The sequence below is a fragment of the Myotis lucifugus genome, unplaced genomic scaffold (assembly GCF_000147115.1).
Source record: "Myotis lucifugus unplaced genomic scaffold, Myoluc2.0 scaffold_1434, whole genome shotgun sequence".
NCBI lineage: Eukaryota > Metazoa > Chordata > Mammalia > Chiroptera > Vespertilionidae > Myotis > Myotis lucifugus.
Window position 1 is genome coordinate 47,034 of NW_005872482.1, and position 7,064 is coordinate 54,097.

A 7,064-nucleotide genomic window follows, 5' to 3' on the forward strand; every position below is an offset into this window, starting at 1 on the left:
GCTTTGACCAACTGAGCCATTAGGCTAGAGAATCCCTGGAAGAGAGTCTCAGGAGCGGCAGGTTTCTCAACCAGGAGGGCACCTGTGGCAAGTGGGTCATGTCGGACTCCTCCCCAGGACAGTCCCCAGGCCCTGAGTTACATTTCAGCAATGTTCAGAAGTCGCCAGTGTGACGAACTTGCACACTTGTGTCAGATTCACTCCTGGTATTTGGTCTTCCTGACCCTTCATCATCAAATTGGATCCCGGTCACCTCCACCTCCTTTCAGGATACAGCTGCTGCTGATGTCAATAAACAGAGAGCATCTGCTCTGTCAGGGCCCTGTGCTGGTCGCAGAGTGCATAGCTGCCAACCAGGCAAATGGTTTAGTCTAGGGCAGGGGACAGACATTAAAGGGATAAGTACTGAACTCTTTTTTAAAGTGCAAGTAAAGGAACCCAAAGGGAGTTGGTAACAAGAGACTTGACATAATCTCAGGAGGGAGTGAGTGAGTGAGTGCCCCAAGGAAGTGCTTTTGGAATTGACACCTGGCGGATGAGGCCATGATCCATAGTTCATGGCATAAGTGATGTGTGTGTGTGTGTGTGTGTGTGTGTGTGTGTGTGTGTGTGTGTGTGTTGTAAATGTCCTTTGGAGAAGGACAAAGGGAGGCTTTAGTGGGTAGTTGTGGGACATGTCTGATGATGCCAATGAATTTAAGTAATTTAGTAAGTACCCAATCACCTCATACAATTCAGGACCCACACTTTTTTGTCTGGAGTTCCTGCTCCAGGCTGCTTTGAGCACACTGACTGTAAGCAGGCAGTAGTCCTTGTGCAAGCCTGATTGATGGGATATGAAATGTGCATCAATTGGTAATTCCTGATACAAGTGTTTCAAATTCCTCTTCACATGCAACCCAAATCCAGACCCAGTGACAAACCACAGCTTCACTTTGATGAGTTCTTCCCTCAGTTGGGGCATGTGGTGCCTCTCTTGCCCCTCTAGACTCCTAAGCCTGAGTCCACTACCTCACCCCGCCACACCTCAGGGTGGAAGGGGACTGAGGCAAGTAATGAAAAGTTTTCCTTATTATTTCCAGATTTAAGTCTGAAGGTTTTTAGAATTTGGAGACTGATTTTTCAACATTGTTAATGAAGCCTTCTTACTACATAAATGGAAAGTATAAAATTCTCATGTTCAGATGTGCTTTTGGTCATTTGGACCAAATCTGATTAAAATCTTCATATCTTCCTGCATTTACTATGTACCTGTTCTTCTTTTCCAGGAGAGAAATTAGGCTTCAGAGGAAGAATTTGTGTGATCACAGGTGGGTGATTGCAGGTGTGGGAAGGTCAAAGGGCTCAGAAACATGGGTCCCACCACATCACAGCCCAACGGAGAGTCTGATGCAAGGAACATGTTGGAAAATAGCAAGTTGAACGAGTAGTAGCAGCCAGTTCCTGTGGCTGTGCTGCATCTAAAAACAATCCAAGCTCAAGGGGAGAACTTGCTTCCACAGGCTTTCCAGTCCTGAGTGGACGTTTTGTCCCTGGATGGTGACTAGGCCTGGAGTGGATAAACCTAGGGCCCACAGGTAACGGATGGGTCCTTGATTGCATGCAAGAAAGATTTCACAACACAAGGTGACTGGGAGACTGTTTGTTAAAGTTTTCGTTAGTGACATAAAGGAAGGGCTTAGGATAGATGAAGCAACAGGAGAACCAACGCCCGCCCGGTTGCTGGGTTCACTAGAAACGTTATCATAAACAACTGGGCCAAGGTGGGGCTGCTGTTCCCTCCTTGGAAAATCAGAGAAAGGTGGGGCTGGAGACAGGTTTAGAGGGTCCCTTAGAATTTAAGTGATGCACACTCTGGGGGAAGGAGAGAGGAGAGGGTAAGGCATAGATTTGCTACCAGGAAGGAGAGGGCTCATGCTGGGTCCTTTGGAGGGTTATTAAAGGCTGGGAGTTTAGGGGAGGTCTTAGGGGCGATCTCAATAGAATATTCTTCAGTTTTCCATGTGTTTCATTTCAGGGTCATGGTCTCCACTGATTGGTTGGCCCAAGTTATTGCAACTGGTCCTTGATTGGCCCACAAGGTTTTGCTGCTTTTCTGAGCCTGGAGCTCAAATACAACAGAGACCTAGATATTATCTCTAGGGAGGCCACCTTCTGCAACTGGATGTAAATTGCTTGGCTAGTTTGTTTGCTGTCTGTCTCGGTTTCCCCATTCCACTTACCAAATAATTTTCCTAGCTTCTTACTCTTCTGTCTCATTCTGACAAATGTTTCTTCCCCCAAACCTGATCAACAATACATCCCAACAAATAAAGATCATTTTTCATCAAAGGTCTCACCATTACTAATGACTTAGACCTACCTGCCAGGAGGATTTTCTCAAGTAATAAAAGAAAATATTCCTACCTGGACTGCTTCTCCTGTGGGACTTTCCTGCCTCTGACCATGTTGGGGGATGGGAAGGGCCTGGACCAGGAGTCAGGAGTCTGTTCAGTAATGAATTTGTCTATGACTTGGCTGTGCTACATTGCAGAACTCACTGTCTTTCGTTAATAGAAGGGTTATTTTCCTTCTTTTCTTCCTTTTCCCCCATCTACTTTCCTTCCCTTCTTTTCCTTTAATTATTTATTATGGGAAATTTCCATTTCAAATATAAGCAAATGTAGAGACAATAGTACAGTAAGCCCTCATATACTCATCAGCTTTAACAGCTATACATGATATAACCCATCTTGTTCATCCATAGCTCTACTCACCTGGCTTCTTTTTCTTTCTTTTTTATCCTCACCCAAGGATATGTGTATTGGTTTTTTAGAGAGAGGGTAAGGGAGATGAAGGGAGAGAGAGAAAGAGAGATTGGTTGCTTCTGGTATGTACCCCAAACGGTGATCAAACCCAAACCCCAGGTATGTACTCGGACTGGGAATCTAACCAAATCTGCAACTTTTTTTTCTTTTCAGTGTTCAGGACAATGCTTTGACCAACTGAGCCACTGGGCTAGAGCACCCCTGGCTTCTTTTGAAGCAAATCCCTAAACATCAGTAAATTCATCTGTAAATATATCAGAATTACTTAACTTATCTATTGCTGTTGCATAGTTGCTAGAAACAGAAATGAGTCTGTGAGATTACAATTTTTTGGGTTGACATTTTGGGCTGGGATCAGGTTAACGGTCCTTCTGTAGGTTTTGTCTGCTCTCTCATGCGGGTGCAGTAAGCTGGTGACTTCTTTAGGGTTGGACAGTCCCTGATGGCCTCACTCACATGACTGACAGTTGACCAAGGAGCCTTAGTTCTCCACCTGGCCTCTCCAGCAGGCTCCCTTGGGCTTGCTCCCATGGTGGCAGTATTCCATGAGTTCCCTGTGGCAAGAAGCAATCTTTTAATTAAAAAATTTTTTTACTTTACTTTTATTGTTGACATATGTTGACACAGATGTCCCAATTTCCGCCCCCCTTTGCCCACCTGAACCCAACCCCTGGCCCCCCATTCCTCTTGCCGTCACCACACTGTTGTCTGTGTCTAAGGGTTATGCATCTATGTTCTTTGGTTAATACCTTCACCCTCTTTCATCTACGACTTCTGGTAAGCGTTAGTCTGTTCCATGTATCCATGCCTCTGTTTCTATTTTGTTCATCAGTTTATTTTGTTCATTACATTCCACTTAGAAATCTTAATGTTGAAAAACTTTCTGATTTAACTTGTGTTTTATTTTTCCTTTTTTAATGACTCTAAGATGTGTCATTAATTGGGTTGCTATAATTTATTGAATAGGTCATCATGATTAAATCATACTTATTCAAGCGTTATTACTACAAATAATTTTTAATCTTAAATGTCCAATCTTGATTGATGTATATAAGAAGTTGACCAAGAGGGTGAAACAAAAAGGCTAAAATACTGTTGGCATTAGCAGAGCCAAGGGACCTACTGTCTAAAGGAAATGCACAAAAACTTTCTTTCTATCTCCAGGGCTGCTGTGGATCAATTTCTATGTCTCAGGACCTCTGGAAGGGAGCCCTCACCTCCAGTACCATCAATCCTTTGCCATTGGTCAAGTTAGAAAAATGTGTCCCTTTGAGTGGGCTCTGCTCTGAGGGATAAATAATTGGTGAGAGGCACGTAGGCTGCATTATAGACCCACTCACCCACTCATTCCATCACCCTTATTCATGCATTTTTCCTGCTAATCCTTCCTCACCCACAATTTCCTCACTGAAGTTTCTATTGCATCACAACACATCCTTTTCAAGGACATAGTTGTGATTGCTTCTATTTATGATACCCCACACCTTCTCACCTGCTGGGAATCTTTCTAGAAGAGACTTAGAAACTGCAAGGAAGCCAGAGGGCGGGGCTTCCAGAAATCATTTATAACCTGCCACTTGCAGAGATCACACACACAACCAGACACAGTTTGGAAGAGCTTCCCAGCAGAAGGCACAACAATGGAATGTCTACCGGTGAGTTGAGAAGGCACAGCCTTCAATGATCCCAGGTCCCATAAGGGAAGGAGGAAAGAGTCTGAGATTCTCTGAGATGAAAATATTGGGAATGTTTTACTGGGGGTTGTAATGTGTGGAAGAGAGAGGAGGGGCAGGATATCCACTGGCAGCATTTGGTGGTATCTGACTGAGGGTGAAGTGTATTGAGACACTGTGACTTTGTGTGGGAAGTGAACAGCTGACTGGGATAAAAGTGTGTGTGCATGGGTGCAAGGGGTGAGATTACACATTTGTCTTCATGCCTCTGAGTATGTGTGTGTGAGTGCAGCTGGGGCAGTGGTTGAACAGCTGTGCATGTCATCATGAGTAGTAGTGCTGGAAGGTATGTGTGAGATGGTGAGTTCCATGTCTTTGTGTATCTCTGTGTGTATGATGATCTATGACTGCGTGTTGAACTATGAATATGTGTGCAGCTGCGTCTGCTTGTGGGGGATCTTCATACATGGTAATGACTGTTTAAGTAGCTGTGGTTCTTTCCATGTGTATCATTGTGGCTCCTGGTGGGCAGAACTGGAGGTCTTGGGGAGAGTGGGTTTCCCAGGACTCCTCCCTGAGCATTAATGAGAGCAGAATGAGCCAGTCCTCAGATGCCTCTTCTCAAGAAGGCTGCGGGGAGGTAAACTCTGACTGTGCGGCACAGGAGCTCCTGTCTGAATCAGCACACAGTGACCTCTGCTCCTGCCTCAGGTCTCCTCCCCCAGCCAGGCCTTCCTTTGTCCTATCAAAAAAACAGTAAGCAGATCCTGGCTCCCTGGGGAAGGTGGTTGGGAGAATTGGTTTCAGAGAATGGATCACCTGAAGATGGAAGGAACAAAACCAGCCTCAGTCCAGACAAGCTTACAGTTGATATTAGGGAACAACCTGTAGATTCTATCTAATTCCTCTCCTGTCTCCCGCCCTGTGGGCAGGTACTGACTGTCCTCAGGAACTTGTGCACATTCCTGAAAGGACACCATTGCCCTTGTAAATTATGATGCATATACATGCCACACTCAGGAGTCTCCTTTTCCATTATTTCCCTCGCCCTTTAAACAGCTATCTTATATTGGAGTGGATTTTTAAATTTTATACTTTTACATTCTAAAGCCTTATCTTCACAGTTTCAGATAAAAACCGATGGGAGGGTAGCATCCCAGAAAGGGTCCTCCCCCTCCGCCAAGTCACCCCTGTCAGACCCTATACCTGCCCGTGACCATGCCAAAGGTTTTACATCTATTAGCTCAGCTATTCCTGAGAACATCCTATGAATTGGAATTTTTATAATCCTGCTTGCCCTGAGAAATAAGAGGCAGGGAGCATTCAAGTAATGGAACTCAGTTCTCATTTGTAATGAGAGGCAGAAGCAGCATTAGAATCCAGGCCACCTGGCTTTAGAACTCTTCCTGTTAACTTCAACCTTCTCATTTCTTCAAAGGCACAGGGACCTGCCTGTGGTGAGGTGGGAAGAAGAGGGTTGCAGAGTATGTCCTTTGATGTATAACCTGCTTTGCCACTGGGAACTGTTATAGGATGGGGGACCACACCTGGCCTTGCCCCTCTCAACTACTCTTGTCTCCCATGGCAGGTCCTATACAAAAAAAATGTATCCATTTCTGTTGGTTCTTCAGTAACAATCAAAGGAAGACCTATCATGCCTTTCAGGTGAGTATCTATAGCCCATTGGGAGGAGAAGTGAGATTAGTAGAGCTTTGGGGGTCACTTCATGCATGACTGAGGTTAAAGTTTGTAATTAGAACAGTGGCAGCACAATGCAGTTTCAGTTCCTGGAGACCCATATGGTGCCAGGCATTAAACCTACAGGAGCATGTCTGTGGGCAAGTGTTGAAGTCTGGGGGCTGGAGTCTCTCAGGCATTGGAGCTGGGGCTTATCATCAAGAAACACAGTATTTCCAGGGCATGAAAAGTAGCCCCAGGCCAGTGACTGCTGCTCAGTGTGAGTCCTGGGCTAAGAGATGAGGCATCTCCCCAGCCTGGGCCGGACAAGCTGAAGCAGCCCCACAGGGACACGTACTGCAGTGTCACCCAGGAAGGCCTTCCTTCCCCCAGGAGGAGCTGGGAGGGTGTGCACATGTATGTCGAATGTGGGCCCCCATGAGGAAGAGTCCTGCTCAACAGGCTGTGTGCTTTGCCTTCAGTATGTTCCCAGAACTGCAGGTGGATTTCTTCACTGGAACTCAAGAGGACTCAGACATCGCCTTCAGTCTCCGAGTGTACTTTGGCAAAGAGCTGGTGATGAACAGCCGTCAGGGTGGGAAGTGGAGTCCAGAAGTGAAATTCACTGATATGCCCTTTGAGAATGGCCAACCCCTTGAAGTGTCATCTCTGTGCTGCCAAAGGAGTACCAGGTGAGTGCGCGCAGGAACATCCACTACCATCCTGTGGCTCTCAGGGCCCTCACAGGAGCACACAGCTCTCGCTGGCCAGAGTCACTTGTGGTGCGTCTCCTGCCCCTCTCATCACACAGCACCCTCTGCTTGTACTGCCATGCTCAGGTCCTTTTCCAAATCTAAGCAGGTCAAGATCAGCACACGTGCCTTATTCTCCAGGGTGGAAGAAGTTC

At 46.0% G+C, this 7,064-nt stretch overlaps 1 pseudogene; it reads left to right on the top strand.

Moving 5' to 3' along the window:
- The first annotated feature begins 4,447 nt into the window (after positions 1-4,447).
- LOC111824416 overlaps positions 4,448-7,064 on the top strand; it is a 4,444-nt pseudogene continuing 1,827 nt past the window's right edge.